General features: G+C 35.8%; 1 protein-coding gene across 1 annotated transcript in view; it reads left to right on the top strand.

The window, feature by feature from the left end:
* The window catches only part of WDR25 (WD repeat domain 25), a 62,856-nt gene that overhangs the window by 15,424 nt on the left and 29,297 nt on the right, over positions 1 to 18,135 (top strand). The gene's annotated exons all lie outside the window — the stretch shown is intronic.

Raw genomic sequence — 18,135 nt, forward strand, 5'->3', positions numbered from 1 at the left:
ATTTGCATTTCCATTTGATGGTGTGAGGAACTTATTTTTAACCATCTCTTCTGAGAAAACAATCTAAATTAGTGTTTTTATCAGCTTTTGCCTGAAGAGGAGTTTCTTAACAAAAGCCATGTACTTGCATTTGAACACATATTCCCTACATTAGCAGGTAAGCAAAGGTATCCAATTTTCCTGAGCAACAAAATACTTGATTACAGGTCTAATGATAGTTTAAGAGGTGTTTTCAGATGTGCTGAAATCAAGGACTTGAAGCAGATGAACTTAATTATCTTTGTGAATATTCACAATCACATTATGTACTTTAAATGTCACATTTGGAAATAGTGCCTCATTGCTAGTTAATTAACAATAATTACTCAAGGTAGTACTTACATTTCTGGAATTTCTTACTGACTGTGAAAAATGTTTTGCTTCTAAAGATTTAGCAGTATAAGAAGTAGGTTTTACTTAATGCATTCTTAAAGTGTTACTCTTGCTTAGCCCCTCTGTTCTTTTTACATCTCATAGTGCTACATGGAGAATCAGTTGATTCATTCTCTTTGCTACGTTTGGACAATGAGTTTAACACTCGTTGTTAAACTTTTTTTTTTTTTTTTTTTTTTTTTTTTTTTTTTAAGCAAGCAGTTAAACTCTTAGTAGAAGAAGAGGAGAGAAGCAATAGAAAATTAGACCGGCAGTGTAGCGATCCATCATAAAGTATTACACAGGTGTGTTGACACCTTCAACTAAAGAAATGTGGTTTATGATAATACCAGAAGGTTTTTCCAGTCATAGTGCCTATGCTCAGTATGTCGTTCTCTGTAAGAACTGCTTTTCTTGGCAAAGAACATCATACAATACAAGGTAGCTTAAACTGCAGCCAAAAAAAACCCTACCTCTTAGATCCTAGAAAATCCTCCCTATGTTCCTGTTCTCAGCTTCCCTCTTCCGTCTTTCTTTTCTGCCTTTCATGTAGAAATTTAGTTGAAATGTGAAAGGATTCCCTTTAAGTCTTCTCCCTTCCAAAATAAATCTGTCTTCAACAGTGATAGTTTCCTTGTTTGCAGCTGCACACTTCACATGTACACATGTGTGTATAATATTTTTAAAGAGCTTAAATTAACGGAAAGTCTCTATTGTCAATTAGGCTTATACTTACAAACTGGATGTTCTCTTTGCCTGAAGACTTGAGCATTTCCTGTGTGAATGAGGTGTCCCTTGAAATCCTGGCAATAATGTATAACCTACTTTACATAATTATCTTTTTCTTCCTTTTTTTTTTTTTTTTTTTTCTGTAAAGTGCATAAAATGCTTTATTATTAAGTTTTAAATTCATGACAGCATTTATAATGTGGAAAGCAGATGTTTGAAATCTCAGGCATCAATTTAAAGCTAATTCTGAGAACAGGAAGAGAAGCTACTAAAATTTAGAAAGTAATGTAGATTAATTAAACTAATTATGTATGCATTGTGTGGAGGGAATGGAGATGCCTTCATGTACCTGCAGTTATATTCAATGAAGTGATGAGCACTATTTGGGGTGTTATTATTTAAAAAAAGCAATGGGAACACATGGACAAGAATATGAGTGACAGGAAGCTGAAATGATAAAAATAGATTGTGGAAGGGTCCAACATGTTATGTGAAACTAATAGTGACAGTAGTGGAAGTGCTAACACTTCACCGGGGAAACTTCCCAATAGTAATTTTTCAGTTGTAGAATGACCTGGAGGAAACAAGTTTTTCACAACTAACAGCTTTTAATTTAAAGTATTTGGAGAATGTCAAAGACTTAGTCTAACTTAATGGTAGTGTTCTGAATGTTGAAGGACTTTCTATATTTACATTTCTATGTCAAATAGGTTGAAGCAAAAAAAAAACCAACTTATTATTTCCCCCTCCTCCCTCTGTCCTTTACACATGAGGGACTCTTTTATTTGCTTTATAAGACTGGTGATAAATCTATTCTTGGGTTGTTTAAGTACAAAGCCTGGATTATCAAAACAACAGCTAATGCAAATTATTATGTTGTTCTCCTTTAATCTTTAAATTATTCTTTCTGTAGTTCTACTGTGATAGTGAAGTAAATACAATGAAATACTTCCTCATGGTGAAGTAACAGTCCCTAAGCATGTCATATTGCAGTGAGAATCTAATTCTGCTTGATGTCAGGTTGTATTTCTTAATTTTTTGTTTCTGTAGTATCAAGGAGTTGATCACTCTGGGACCTGTGGTGAAGGCTGCTATGGGTGTATCCGCACCAGTTGGCTGGATCTCTGTGTATTGTGTTAGGACAACATATATGAACATGCAAAGCCAGCTTTGCTGACTAGACATGCATTTGGTTTGCAAATCATCTATCAGTACCCTTTAGGATAAAGGGCTTCATGAAATCTCTGTTGATAACTTTCTGTTGGGTCGACTCTGTAATAGCTTGCTTTTCAACATTTAGCAGAAGAGAGATTAAATTGTCCCTGTGACAACGTGCAGAAGCACCACAGGGCAAACAAAATGATTTTATAGTAACCAAGCTATATTACAAAGAGGAATATTAAACATATGCCTCATAACAGAAGATTGCAAATATGAGTATCAGGCCTCTTTCTGTCTAATGAGTTGCATAGATATGCAAAGGAGAAATAACAAAAGCTAATCAGTTTTGTTTTGTGTAAAGATGTTAATATGTAGATACTTGAATTCCCTCCAAAAAAAAAAATTAAAAAAAAAAATTGAGTAATCTAATGATGCGTGTTGACGTTGTGTAAATTGCTTGGAGGAGCAGCAGTAATCACTTCACTTGAAAAGAGAACAGGCTTAAAAAGAAAGTAGGATGACACAGCTGATGTACATCTGTGCTAAAATTCCTGTGAATTAGTCAAGTCTAAGATAACCTGAGACAATCAGTGCAAAGCTGGTCTGGGCTGTACCAACTGGAGAAACCAGCCAGAACGGTACCCTTCTCTTGGACGTGGATACATGTGGATGTAAAGAGCAGGAAACAGTGCAACGGCTCCAGTATGCTGGAGATAGATGTGGCAATGAGGTACTTTTGTTGGTGACATGGGAAGCTGGAATGGCAGGTGAGGGGAGGTGCCTTTCAGTCATAGGAAGGCTCCTGGCCCGCTGCTGCATGGTGCCCCACCAGTGGGCCAGGCTACACTTGTGGCTGGGTCTGTGCTGGGTGAGGAAAACTGAGTTGAGTGGTGTGTGTTTGTAGGGAAATCATGGGAAACAAGCAGTTCCAGTCAGCAGTGTCTCTACAGCATCTAAATGGCAGGAATGTGCTGAGGGAATACCTCTTCTGTGCGCACATTTAAGGCAAATGCATGCTCTGGAAGACAGCCATTCCCATCTGTGGTGCAGACTGTTTGCTTCGAGTCAGCAGATCTTATAGCAGGTGCTGAGTCAGTGCCTGCTATATCCCAGGAGCCAAATGTAAGCCTCTGAGAAATCCCAGGGTCTTTAGAGCATCTACACTTCCCAGTGCTACAAACGCTTCTCATAAGTGATGAGGAAAACCAAACATCTGTACTGTGATGATGCCTTGTATCTCAGTGTATTCTGTAATACTTTCCATTTTCCAGGATTTAACAGTATTTTTACAGACTTAATTCTGAAAAAAAGCTGTCTTCAACCATTCAGTAGAGAGTCACCCAAGCAGGAATTCCTGCCATAAAGAGATTTGGCTCTTGTGTTGATCTCTGTAAGAGGGGCATCAGCAAGGACTCTGCAAATCAGTTTAGTGCTGTGTGGTGTTGTCTGGAGGCTCTTTAATTTACATAGAAAGCAAATGCATCTGACTGACATACTGCCATTAACTGTGGGTGTTGGATGGCATTAACTTCCATCAGGACATATCAGCTTGTTTCAGGGAAGGTGGGAGACTGAACCTGGTGCCAGAAGCCTTTGTCCCTGTGACAACGCAGTCACAGGTGTATTCTTCAGAACAGCTTATAATTATCCTCTGTTGTTTTAAGTAAGCTATCAAAACAAATCACCTTTTTTCAGTGCTCTCTTGTAGTCCTGGCTAATTTGATTCTAATGCCAAAGCCCGCTGAGGTTCCTGCTACAACTGCAGTTCAGCCCGACCCCCAGTGTCACTCAAACAACCCACCTGCCTGTCATCAAGCAGCGTTCTGCCCTGGGAGATGAACAAATCTGCTCTTACTTGAAGACCTTTACTGCAAGAACTTAATCAAACAGTGAGCCTCCAGTCATCTTTTCATACCTGTTTCTGAACTCTGGCAGGATAAGGCTAAAGAAAATGAAAAACTAAGCTGCTTTTTCACACCACCCTGTATTTCGCTGTGCCTTGGTTATAGTTTAACTAAATGATAAAAAATATATGGTTTTCTGGTTATTCAATGTCTTCTCTCTTTTTAGTTTGTTTCCCCTTGGATGGCAGGCATTACTATTCATATGATGTCTAAGGAGCACTGGGTTGCATAGTGCTTCTCTCCATGGCTCACTTCCCTGAAAGTGTTTTTATTATATATATTTAATTTTTTAAAGCATCATATTTTAAAGCATATTTACAGAAAGATTATGGTATACAGTTGTGAAAATGAGATCCTTCTCTGCTCTTTTATGATATCACCATCACTATCAGAGCATGGTTGGAAGGGACCTTAAGGATCACCCAGTTCCAGCCAGTTCATGTCCCCAGGGACACCTCCCACCAGTCCAGGTTGCCCAAAGCCCCATCCAGCCTGGCCTGGAACACCTCCAGGGATGGGGCACCCACAGCTTCTCTAGGCAGCCTGTGCCAGTGCCTCACCATCCATGGAGTGAAGAATTTCTTCCTAATATCTAAATCTACCCTCTTTTAGTTTAAAGTCATTACTCCTTGTCCTATCACTCCACTTCCTGATATACGGTCCAAAATCATAATTAGTTTTTAGTGTATAATTGGTTCCAACTATTCATGTGGTGTTTAAACAGTGTTTGTATAAATCTTTAGTTTTTCCTGTTTGAAACACATCATTGTGGTTGGATGAGATTTTTTTTTTTTTTAACTTCCAAGTTGTATGGAATAATTTTTCCAAAACAAGGTTCACTGGTTCCAAGTCTCACCCTGCTCCAGCCTTCAACCTGTAATTATCTGAGTTGAAAAATCAACTGTTGTTGAAATTGGTCATTATTTATTTTGGGTTAGAGGGTCAAAGCTGAAGTGCTTCTATAACACATGATAGACAAAAGCTTGCACAGCAGTGATTATAGTTCAATAAGCTAATGATACTCTAAAAGTACCAGTCAATAGGTAGTAGTAATGGCTTAAGTCTGTGATTACTGGACTCTTGGGAACACAGATCACTCCTAAAGAATCCATAAAAAGTAATTAAGAAAAGCAAGGTTCTTGACAGTAGCCTTAAGGTAGGTGCATATTGTGTGTCCCCACCAGGGGTGCCTTTTATTTCTGGAAACAGATTGAAAAACACGTAAGTATTGCCTTTTTTTTTTTTTTTCTTTTTTTCTTCCCTCTCTCTTTTCTTCCCAAAGAAAAGAGATGTGGTTGATTCTTGCATGTTCCCTAACAATACCTTTTAAAAATTACATTCAGTAAGAAACTGTCTGGTTACTGTTCTGCTGCTCTTTGGACGTTGTGTGTTCCTGCAGTGTCACACCGTTGGTGCCCAGAAAGTGTGCTCTGCTGGCATTTCTCCCACTGCTGAAACCATCCATCAGGCAGTTCACCACAACAGGGCTACATCGGAATAACTACTAGATTAGCCTTGGAAGTGCAGCTGAGGTAACCCAAGCTTACTATGAGGATGACTCATTCCGATTTTGAGGGAAATGATCTTTCAGATGAGAATTGAAGTAAAGGTTATGGAATCTGTAGTCTTAAAAGAGAAGCATTTCCAGTGCCTGAAGATGAAGAATCAGTATGTATTTAATGAATGTGTTAGTCATTCTGCAATATCTTTCCTATCCAACTCCTCATCAGGTGGATGTAAATATGCTAACTGTTCTTAATGGTACACTTATGTAATGTATGTATAAAACTGCTTAATCAGAAATGATTTGTATTGTTAATATTTCCTCAGCTAGGAGGGTAAGTTATAGTAGATATTGTAATATTAGGAGATTAAAATCCAGATTTTTGAACCTAATCAGAAGCTTGCTGTTTAGCGAGCTTGCTGTTTAACAACCCCCTACCTTCAGATTCCATTGACATTAACAACTCTTGTGAGTGCTAGCACATCTGGAAATCAGACCGCTTGAAGATTAATTCTTACATAAGCAAGCAGAAGATTAACAAACTTTAAAATTGCAGATGGAAAATCCAAAATGAGGATGACGTAGTTATTTTGGCTTAGAATACCTGTTATGGTAAGAACTCATATTAAGTCTGTCTGTTTCTAGTAGACCTTTTTGTGTTCCTCGGTTTAAAATGATAGTATGACTTGTAATGAAGTAGTTTTGCTGTTGAAGTTAAACACTATAATGGTCTTTTAATGGCACCTTAATGGCATCTCTGAGGACTTGCACTGAAATAATTTTACCTTCTCATAATTGCATTTCATAATGGACTGTAGCAATACAATTTAAGGTCTCCTTTTTTTCCCCATTGGTTTGTTAAATATAACAAATGCTCTGAGTTACCATTCTGTCAAATAAAGGAAGTATTAGATTTTTGTTGCTGTTGTTGTGCATTATATATCTTCTATACTTAAATATTTTGTCTCTCAGCAATAATAAGGTAGTCTCAGCAATAATAAAGTAGCAACTGATTTTCATAAAACTGTATCTATATTGCATAATAACAATAATACATATATTGAATTGTTTTGGCTTCCAGTCTGGAAGAAAAACATTTCTCATGTTTATTTCTTGTGTATATGTGACTCTGAAGCTAGGTGTCATGAAGCAGATTATTGCATATCCAGTGCTTGTATTGTTCTGTGTAAATAGTCTTAAAGAATGTGCCTACTCAGCTTTGTCATTTTTGGTGAAGCCCCAGGTGTTGAATGGGAATAGTTTGTTATAAATCTGGCCTGACTTCAACTCAACAGTTACATCTACAAATATGCCATAATAAAAATAAAATTTTACAATGGATTGCCATGTCACGAAAACACTCAGATATACTAGCTGGTATTGAATAATGCTGAAATTTTATCTGTGTTGTTACCTAAAAGACCTGACAGTCCAGGTTTTCATCCTGATCTTGTTCGTACCTTGACTACTTTATTTCATTTCCATCACGGTTTTACTGTGTGAAGGCTGTTACTTTTGAGCTTTATTAAAAAATAAAAGCTTTTAAAAAGGAAGTGGTCACAGCACCAAGCCTGCTGGAGCTCAAGGAGCATTTGGACAGTGCTCTCAGACACGTGGTCTGATTTTTGGGTGGTCCTGTGTGGAGCCAGGGGTTGGATGGACTTGATGATCCTTGTGGGTCCCTTCCAACTTGGGATATTCTGTGATTATAATTCTAATCTGCAGTTTAAATTTATAAGTCAACAGGGCCTATTTCTGAATAGCTATGTAGAGAACACTACCATTTTTTTTGTCTTTCTGTAATTACAGGCACAAATACTGTCCGAGAATAGGAACTCACTAGTTGCAATCCTTTCTTTACTTTTTCATTTCTAAATCAAGAAGATGGAAAAAAAATGTTATTTACAGGTAAAATTAATTTATTCTGACAAAAATACAGCACATAGGATTATACTTTAATTTTTGGAACAATTGCAACATAAAATTTAATTTGCAAAGTAAATTAAATATGTAATGCTTATATTAATCTTGTTCAGTCTCTTACCATTACACATTTTTGATTTACAACTTTCTTAAGAGCTCTGTTTACCAGTTTTGACTTTAAAGGCTCCCATGGAGGCTGTATTAATTATACATAGTGGCAAAATCTCAGCCAGTTTATATATTTTAAAATTATTTATGTTTTCAGTTTCAATCAATTGGTCAAATTTTCCTTGTGCTGCAAGTCTGTTTTTGCAGTATGGAATCATTAAGTATATCTCCAAGAGTAGATGGCCAACAAACAAATTCAGGATAAGTGTAGTAGCTTTTATTATCAAGGCTTTACCAAAAACATTCCTGTGTTGTGTATGAAAAGATGAATAATTCTTGACATATCAGTTTGGGGGTTTGGTTGTGTTTTGTTTTTACAGAATTCTGCTTAATTCTTTTGTCTGTTCACTTGCCAGCTGAAAATGTCAATGTTTTATCTTAATCTGTTTATGATTTCTTAAATTAATTTTACAAATACTGGCAGCTCATAGCACACTTTTGATTAAGTTTTTATTTTCCTGCTAATGGCAAAAATGCCTGAATGAAGCTTAGCGACTAGCAGTTGTGGAATCTTCTTTGGGGAAAGGGCTGCTGAGTTTCTGTGGGAGGGAAGATTAAAAGAAAACACAACAAATAATTGGAAATGTATTTCATGGGCATGCTTAGTAAGTCACGATGAAGGTTGTAGTATAACAACTTCTGTCTTTGTCAGTTCGTAAGTGCAGAGGTAACACCATCTGTGGCTGGAATCTCCCATTTCTGATGCAACCTGTAGGAAAGTGATTTGAATATGCAACAGAAATTCAAATGTTTTGTAGTTGTTGTTGTCCATCATGGACTGTTAGGAGAACATTAAAAACAACAACAAAACAGACAAACAAACAAAAAAAAAACAACCATCATTTTTTCCTCTTCCTGATGTGGAATTTCAATATGGGGGAAAAAAAAAGTTTCAGGTGCAAGCAGTATTTTGCAAGATGTTAAATACCTATAAAGTAAATGACTTCTCATCAATGTATGACTGAAAGCAGCAGAATCTGAAGTAATGTGAGCTAGTGGCTGAGTGAACTATGGAACACAAGAGATGAAATAAAGCAGTATCATAGTGGTGACTTTCTTGGTGCAAAGTTACACCTGAGCTGTTGTCTTTAGTAGCTAACACAATAAAACATGTTTTATGTGTTTCTTTTAAGATGTTTTGTAATTATGTATGGTACTGCTTGGCATTCTTGATCCAAAGTTTAATAGTTTAATCATTTTATGAAATTCATGGGGAGTTTGAATTCCTGGGATAGTAATTTCCACAACTGAATTGCATGTTATGTGGAAGGACCATTTTTATCAGTTTAGACTCTTGGATTTTGTTCTCTATTATGACACTGCAGCTAGTAGCATGTTTCAATATTGTTTCATAAATACAATATCATCTTTAAAATCTATCATCTTTCTTTTTTTCTTTAAAATCTGTCACTGTCTAGAACCATTTCTAATAGTTCTAAAAAGATGCAACCAAATCTATGAACTGGACAATTTTTTATCACCTCGTTTAATTACGGGCATAAGTTTTCCCTTTTTCTTCTTTTCTTTTATACTTTTCCTTTTTTCTTTCTTTCAGTTTCTTTCTTGACAGTTTCTTTCACAGTTCCTGTTGTTATACTTCTTCTTCTTTTTTGTCTTCATTATTTTTAATCCTATCAAGTCTTTAAGAGTTAACCAAAATTTTGCAATTTACAATTTTTTTTTCTTTGCAGTACAGAGGAATTAATTTTTTTTTTTTTTTTTTTTAGTTACAGGGAGACTTTATTTATTTTATTTTCATTTGTTTTCCTAGAAAATATAGAACATGCTTTTTCAAATGCAGGAGAGGTACAAAGAATAGGAGACACTTTTAATATAAATAAATCACCTTCAGCCAGTCCCTTGTCCCAAAAGCTTCCCTGTATTTAGGGTACATGCTTCTGTGGCTGAGGCATTTAAAGCTTTCTAGGTCTTCTCTCTTTCCTTCATGTGCAAGTATTTCTATTAAATACAAACAGTGTCATTGCTCATCCAGGTAACTGAACTCTGTGATCAAAATGGATGTCCTAAATCTAGGCAGCGATGAGTAATTTTTGGGTTGTTTGCCAGATTTCTTGTATTTAACCCAAATGAAAGGCAGTTGTAACACATTCACTAACTTCAGTAAGGTTTAACTTTGCCTCTGATTTAACTTTCTTATGCTTTGAGTTCTTTTGGTCTTTCTGGTCTATTAGGAGATAGGACTCCAGGTCATTATTTCCACATTGCTCGTGTTTCCGTATGTCTTTGGGCTGCTTGGGAGCTGTAATCACATCAGTGGTGCCCTGAAGGTTAGGATAACCAGAGCTTCAGGAAGGATGCTAGCAGTTGCTGGGCTAACTGGATGCTTTCTGGAAATCTTTAAATATATTGCTGTTCAGTTGAAATTATCATTGAATTGCTGGCAAGTTTGTAGAACAATAAATCATGGCTTTGTATTATTGGCATCAATAATGTAAGTTTAAATACTTCTGTTTAAAAATAGCTTCTATGCTGAAGTTCCAAAGAAGAAAGCTAATGTAACACGACTAAAAATACTAGAAGTAAAGACAGGAATGGGAATTTTTTCACATTTATATATATATATATATATATATATATAAATGTGAAAAATATATATATAAAATATATATATAATATTTTTTATATATATATTATATATTTTTATATATAAAAATATAATTTATATATAAAAATATATATATTATATATAAATATAAATATTATATATTTTTATATATATATATAATATTTGCAGATACATGCATACATATTTTATATGTGCAAAACAGTCTTTGCAGTTCATATTTTGTATGATTTTGTCTAAATCAATTTTTTGTTTTTAAGTATGAGATCTGGGGAATCTGCAACACCGGAGTTCTCTAATCCTGGGTGTTGCAACCATGGTACTCAGAAGGATCTTTTTCTACCTCCTGAAGCTTGTACCTAACTATGCCCCTGTTGGATATTCACCATGATTAAAGCTTATTGACAAGTTCGCAAATCAGTTTTCATACCACTGACTAGTTTCTATCAGCACTGCTAACCAAGTTAGCCATGTGCTACTTTTATGGTAGCTAAAAATTCTTCTGACTGAATACAATCCTCTTCAGAGTAAGGCCTATATTGATATCTGAAGTATTGTTCAATTTTCCTGTAAGGAGAAGATTTTCCATCTCATTGATTTGATAAATGTACTTGAAACACTTTAATATTAACTTTTTGTTGAAAAATGATGTGGGACCTTATGGTAGCTGTCTCAGCTAATTTAATTTGTCATATTTTGCTACTTTCCATTCTTCTTATTTCTACAATAGTGAGGGTGCTCTAATAATAAACTATCCAAATACAAACTCTTAATCAGATATTAAAACAATAATAAAGTTATCTCTTTTTTTTTTTTTTTATCAGCCACTAGTCCTATAAATTTGATTTATAAGAGAATTGTCTTTTGAATTTCATCTGCTGCAAGAATAACGCTAGTGAAATTTGCTAAGTGCTTACTCAAATGACAGCACTGATACATACTTCTTACACCACATCTAGATTAGGAAAATGGATGTCATTTAAAATATGTTCCCTAGCACACTTGTAAATGTTGCTGGAGTAAGTGTTCATCGCATCTGAAAATGTGCTAGCTTTCTCTAGCTCTTCAGAATTCTGCTGAAAAGCTCCGTGTTTTTTTTTTTTTTTTTTTTTTTGGGGGGAGGGATGGAGGGGACCCTTTGCTTATACATTAAGCTGGTATACCCTTAAATGTCATAAATTAGATTCTGTATAACAATCTGAACATCTATTTGCATCCTACTTAATTAAAAGTAAGTTTATTAACACTTACTGGTTATACACTAAGCTGGACATTGGCTCTTAGTTTTTCCTGGACCTTAGCTCTAACTTTTTGCACAGTTGGACAAGTTTAGATATGAGTGCAAAAAATGGTGGCCCATTCTGTTCTCCTTTCAAACAGTTAACAAATTTTAACGTCCACTAAAACTAAAATATTTAGCTAATCATTTTAAGATGACACTAACTGAAACAAAAAATGAAGCACTCTAATTTTTCCTCTAGTTACCCCACTAATTTAAACAAGTTACCTTTCCATTCAAGATTTTTTTTCTTCTTCACTCACAGTGACTTGGAGAAGCTTAGGAACACCAACCAAATCTAAAACAGCAGCAAATATCTTTGTGCAAGTCTTCTTTGAGTCTACTTTTGCCATCTGACCCACTGACTTTTGAAGAACCTTTTAAACTACAGTTCTGAGCCTGCCTTGCAAACTAGAAAATAAATTTGCTGTAGATGATGTATGGGACTTCATTCTTTAGCACTTTTATTAGGAATTACAGTATTTAGATATTGAGAAGATTGGAAAAGCACTATGGTTCAGAGAGCATCATTTCCTTGAATCTCTGCATAGTAGCAGATGTGACAATTTCAAATTTCAGAGACAAATTCAGTTCATTTTTTTTAAAAAAATAATTTTTTCCCCACCTTTTTTCACTCAAGTGAGAAATATTCCAAAGGCCATGTTGCCTCAGCTTTGCAGGTCTGGGCCTGCTTTGGAAGGGAGCAGCATACCTTCTAGTTGAAGCACAGTACTTCTTCATGCTTCTTGTAGGTTAGTACTTCTACACTACTACTACCCAGGGAGAACTCATTGCAGCCTCCCAGTACCTAAAGGGGGCCTACAGGAAGGCTGGGGAGGGACTCTTCATCAGGAAATGGAGTGACAGGACAAGGAGTAATGGCTTTAAACAGAAAGCGGGTAGGTTTAGATATTAGGAAGAAATTCCTTACTCGGAGGTGAGGCACTGGCACAGGTTGCCCAGAGAGGCTGTGGATGCCCCATCCCTGGAGGTGTTCCAGGCCAGGCTGGATGGGGCTTTGAGCAGCCTGGTCTGGTGGGAGGTGTCTCTGCCCATGGCAAGGGGATGGGAACTGGGTGACCCTTGAGGTCCCTTCCAACCCAAACCACTCTGCGATTCTATGATCATCCTTGCATCAGGCTGTTTCTGAAATACCATCATATTTAGTTTAATATATGTATGTTGGAAAAAATGTATGTTGGAAAAAAATCTTGTCATTCATGAAGTGGAAGCCTTTGATAGAGGAGTTTGGTAATTATGGAAGAATGGCACGAAGTGGTTAAATTGGAAGAGGAAAAGTTTTGTGTTTTTCAATATGGATTATCTGCTGAAATTATTTTGAATCAGTCCATTAAAAGTTTTTAATTTTGTTATGGTCCAGAAATAATTTATTGTTTAGTGTTCCTGATTGACTCTGCTGTTTGACTTTCTGCATACAAATTTAAAATGTGTACAACTTAATAGCTGGTACTTGCTACCAACCTCTAATTTATCACAATTGAATCATTGTTCATGGGTTCACCGTGCAATTAATGACTGCCTATTTGAATAGATGTATCTTTCTCTTTGTAAAAGTAAGGTGACTATGTTTTCTTTTTGGCAATCTAATTTGCTTGGAGGCCAGCACACTATAGATAATCATAGAGCAGCAATGAAAGAGACATACTCAATTCCTAATTCATCAGTCTTCATATGCTAGATTAGTTCTCACATTATTTTTTTTTTTACTCTGCTCATGATGCTGTGTTTTTTTCCCCCCTAGGAAATAATGTCTAGTTTGTCAGTGAGACAAAAGCCTCTTTCCTGTGTCCCAGTTGAAAGAAAAGCAGAACCCTGCACGTTCTTCTGTCCCTGCTATTTAGTTGCATATCAAATGCTTACTCTCATGCTTTCTTTTGTGATTTACCAAGAGAATTTTTATTATCTTCAGCCCAAAGTACTTTATTTTCCTGAAAGATTTCAGTCAGAAAACAGGATCTGGAAACATACCATCTGTAATAAATCTCTTCTGTTATATTGTTTAGTTGCTTATATGATTTGTGACTTATATGACTTTTGATCTTGAGTGCGAGGAGGTCTGGTTATATTACCTAAAATGCTGGTTGCAACATTTTCACAATGTTCCTAAATGATACAGGAAAGCAAGCAACTTCCAATGCATTTATTTCCAAATATAATGAAGAATGTGAAAGAGCAATTGTAATAGAACATGCCTCAGAGAAAGTAAAAAGAAAATTGCTTTTTAAAAGAAATCACTACTATAATTTTGTCACTTGGCTGTTTGTACCTGCCATTTTGGCCCCATATATTAATCCTAGCAGATAAGCATATAATCAACGCGCTCTCTATAATAGAAAAGGAAAAGAAATGAAAGCAGTCCATGGAAAAGAAATGGAAACACAATGTTATAAATAGCAAAATAGAAAAGAATAAGCTAATACTGAAATATGAACTAGCTTGACACATTAAAGCCAATTTTAATAAAATTGGAAAAAAATGCAATTAAAGTGTTCATGATACCTTAATGCCAGAAATGCATTGAAGAAAATATTTGAAAATAACTAGGTAATTTCAAAGCTTTGACTCTTGGCTATTTCTCTCAAATATTCTTTCAAATATTGGAGAATTCATTTGTTAATAACCATAGATTTGAAAGAGATAATAGTTGTTTGCCTTTGTCCTCATAGTAGTTGCATATATCACTGTTTTGGGGATTCTTGGCTAAGGGGAAGGATTGTCTGGTTTCTCTATATAATGTAAAACATTGCTTGAAATGTGGCAATAAGCAGTATTTTCAGAGTAGCAGGGTGAAATGTGTACTTTCGACTTTTTATCTCAGCAATTAAAATTGCATCTGACATAACAACATAAAAAAGCAACTTCAGATTTGATGAGAATTTAATATTTTATCTAGAAAACATGCTGAATGTCAGTAAGAATTGAGTTTTGGAGGCAAGCATCAATAGTTAAAAGAACTGATCTCTTGGTAAAAATCATTGAGTATAAATCTGTCCTTCCAGACAGATGCATTGTAACATCTAGTCCTATAATAACTAATACACATGTTTAAATGCCTATGAAGGAAGATGTATATCTCAGCCTGTGTATTCTAATGAGCTGAGTAATTTATTGTGTACTGAATATGTACACAATACATATTCAGTATATGTATTGAGCCTTTATTCCTTATAGATCTATGTGTTTATTTTATAAACTTTAAAAGAAAGTTTAATATTATTAGGTGTGCCTGGAAGTCAGCAAACTTTGGTATTTAAAATACAACTTTCTAAGTAATTCTAAGATGCTTAAAACTTCTTAAAAACATTTAATTTAAGATTAAAGCTGTAGTTCTACAATAGTGTTTCTTAAAAATTATAGAGTTACGCTTATATGACTTCTTGAATGCAAATCCTTTTTCTGAGCTTGTATGTAGATGTCATTTAGAAGGAGTTTGGGATCTTTTGGGAAAGAGTCTGTAATTCATGTTCATTTTTGACAGAGAAGGAAGGCTTGTCTTCAACTTCATTCACTCAGAAGAGGAAGTTTTTAATAGCCCTTATTCCTAGGGGACTCTCTTTTGCTCTAACTTGTACTAGGCCCTGAAATAAAATTGACACTGAACTCCACTGTCTATATTGTAATCTAGTTCTATATTCCTTGCAGAATTGTCACACTTCACACTTGTTTATTGGTGTACGGTTATTATTACTGTGATAATTTAGAGAACATGCTTCCAGGTTCAGGCTTCATGTTGGATTCTCTCTGTTACCAGCTCTGTAACCAGCTCTGCTGGTTACGTTCATGTGGTCTTTCAGAACTACATTCCAGGCTTATTGCTCCATCCTGTCAGAGCCAGTATATCAAAAAAGTCAAGAAATAAAGTCTAGGAAAAAATGTACACACAAGTTATCTTGAATCACTCGAGTATCTCTTAGGTTGTTGAAAGAAAAAACCTAAAATGCTCTTCATCCTGTTTATCTGTTAATCTGGCATTTGAGTGTTTGGCAAAGAGAACTGAACTTGCATGCCAAAGACTCATCCCTTTGCAGTCCCCCTTCTTTTTTAATGATGGTGGCTGCCCATACAGAATATACACTAGCTACAGAGTAAGCATTCATCTGAAGCTTGTCATGGGGTATGTGGTATACTCCCTCTAGCCACAATTTTTTCCTTTTTGCAATAAAGCAGTAGAAATACAATACCACGGGAATGGAGAAGTACTTAAGAGACATGCTAAGAATGCAAATTTGATGGCTTCCATGTGGTGATCCTTTGATGGGATTTGAAACATCTTTCCTTTGTAATGAAATGCAGTAGATTCTCTGTTTACGGACACGATGTGGTTAACATCTCTATCACTTCTAGGCACAGAAGAGTTTTTGTCACTTGGGACAGACATATTCTGTTACAGTTGAGCACTCATGGCTCCCATGTTTTAGTAACCTCGTATTTGTACAGAAAGTGCATAGCTTGTACTTTAATTGTCTTGTTTTCAGTGCTACACACACTTTTGTTTCTTGATATTCAGTGGCTCACCTTTTGAGGGAGGCCTTCCCATTGAGTCATGAGGTTCAGAAAGGACTTCCTTGCTTTCTAAACTTCTTCTCGGAGAGGAGCCTAGGTGCAGCTGGAAACAGTCCTAGTCCCAGACTCAGTCAATGGTTTATATATAAAGGATTATGTGTATAGCCACTTATTAGAGTCAATATTTGCCTGTTTCAGAGCCCTACCAAGAATTGTTACTGAGGCGATTTCATAAATTTGAAAAGATAGGTAATTTATTAAGGCAATAGATATTACAGATATGTAATATCTTGATAAATTCACTTACTGCAAAGATTGAGCTTGAGTTAATTGTTCAGCGCTTTAGTTATCCATATTTTCCCAGGTAACATCTGTCAGAGTTGGAGGTGAGTCTTAGCAAAGAGGCATCCCTGCTTGGGAGGGAGAGAGGTCCAGGCCTGTTGACCCGTCTGATAATTGGAGTTATCATCCTCAAAAATAGAGGTTTCTGAATACCAGATTTAATTCTGGTGAGGTGGGACTAGGTCATTTATTATGTGCTGATCAGCTCTCACCAGGGCTTGCTGCATTGCTTGGTCAAGAAGAAAGGAGGAGGAGGGGGTGTTCCTTACAGAGACGGGTTGCTTTCCCAGCTTTACTTGAAATGTCAGGCTGTGAGGCTCCTGTCTCATCCCAGACATCACTTAATTGCTGTATTTGCAGGGCCTGTTGTTCAACTGCAGACCTCCAACATCTGTCTTGCTCTTTGACCAGATGAGCAAGATATGCATGTTAATCAACTCACATTCCTGCTCAAGCCTGGTTTCAGCAATTCTCTGCTGATTTAGGTACTTTGACATCAACGAGCCTGGCAATATCCCGCACCTTTATGTGACATTCTATGAGCATGGCTGTGTCCCTTATGTGAATGCTGAGGATCTAACTGTAAATATCAAATATCACTTCTCGCAAATAGCAAGTAGTTCTTCCCTTTTCCTGTGGAAGATGGATATTGAAACTTAAAACACATAAATTGTTCTGGGGATACAGTGCACGCTGTCCTTGCAGCAGGGCACATGCTACATTCATCAGACAAAAGACTTGAAGGGAAATCCTTGGAGGGAAATGTGGAGCTTTAGAGGGTGCGCTTTTTCCATTTATGCAGTTTTTTTAAAATCAAGCTGGAACTAAAAGTGCTGTTAATCTTGCTTTACTTCATCCTTCTTGTAAAAATTGAGTTTTCATACTTAATCACTAAAACATGACAGAAAAATATCTGAAGCACATACCACCTGTTTTTCCTTTCATCTTGATTCATTCGCTTTCTCATATTAAAACCCCTTCAAGATACAATTAACCCTTTTCTAATGCTGTGAGGCTTGAAATAATCATTAAAACTCATTAAAGGAGAAAAACTTGCTTTCAAAAGCAGCTTAATATCACATTTTCCTAATTTCTTTTCTTGTACATAGGGTAGAATACTTAGGATATGGCCATCATGCTTACAGGCTTAACTGACTATTCATGTAATTAATGGTAATTGGTTGATTTGCACTGCAGAATTATGCTCTGTGCTAGAAGATCCTTTGATAAAATAATTCTCTGTAATGTAATGTTGTCTTCTGAGTATGGACTATCTCATAACAATATTGTCAGCAAGTCCTTTTTGTCTAGTAAGAAGAAATTATAATTCAAAATAAAAATATATTAGAAGAAGTCTTGATTTCCCCTTTCCTGCTTATGTTCTCTCGTACTATGAATTGTGCTGTTGCCACAAAGTGCACACCTACTTACTTTTTTTTCATCATTTAGTGAATTATTTTTGTTTTTAACGTCTTTTAAAGCACAGACATGCAGTCAATTGTATTTTAATACTGACTTCACTGCTCCATGTAGACATAAGTAAAGGTTGAATTTGATCTCACTTACAGAAACAAACAAAAAACAAAACAAAACACTTTTTTTTTTT

This window comes from Netta rufina (genome assembly GCF_964035555.1).
Source record: "Netta rufina genome assembly, chromosome: 5".
NCBI classification, from domain to species: domain Eukaryota; kingdom Metazoa; phylum Chordata; class Aves; order Anseriformes; family Anatidae; genus Netta; species Netta rufina.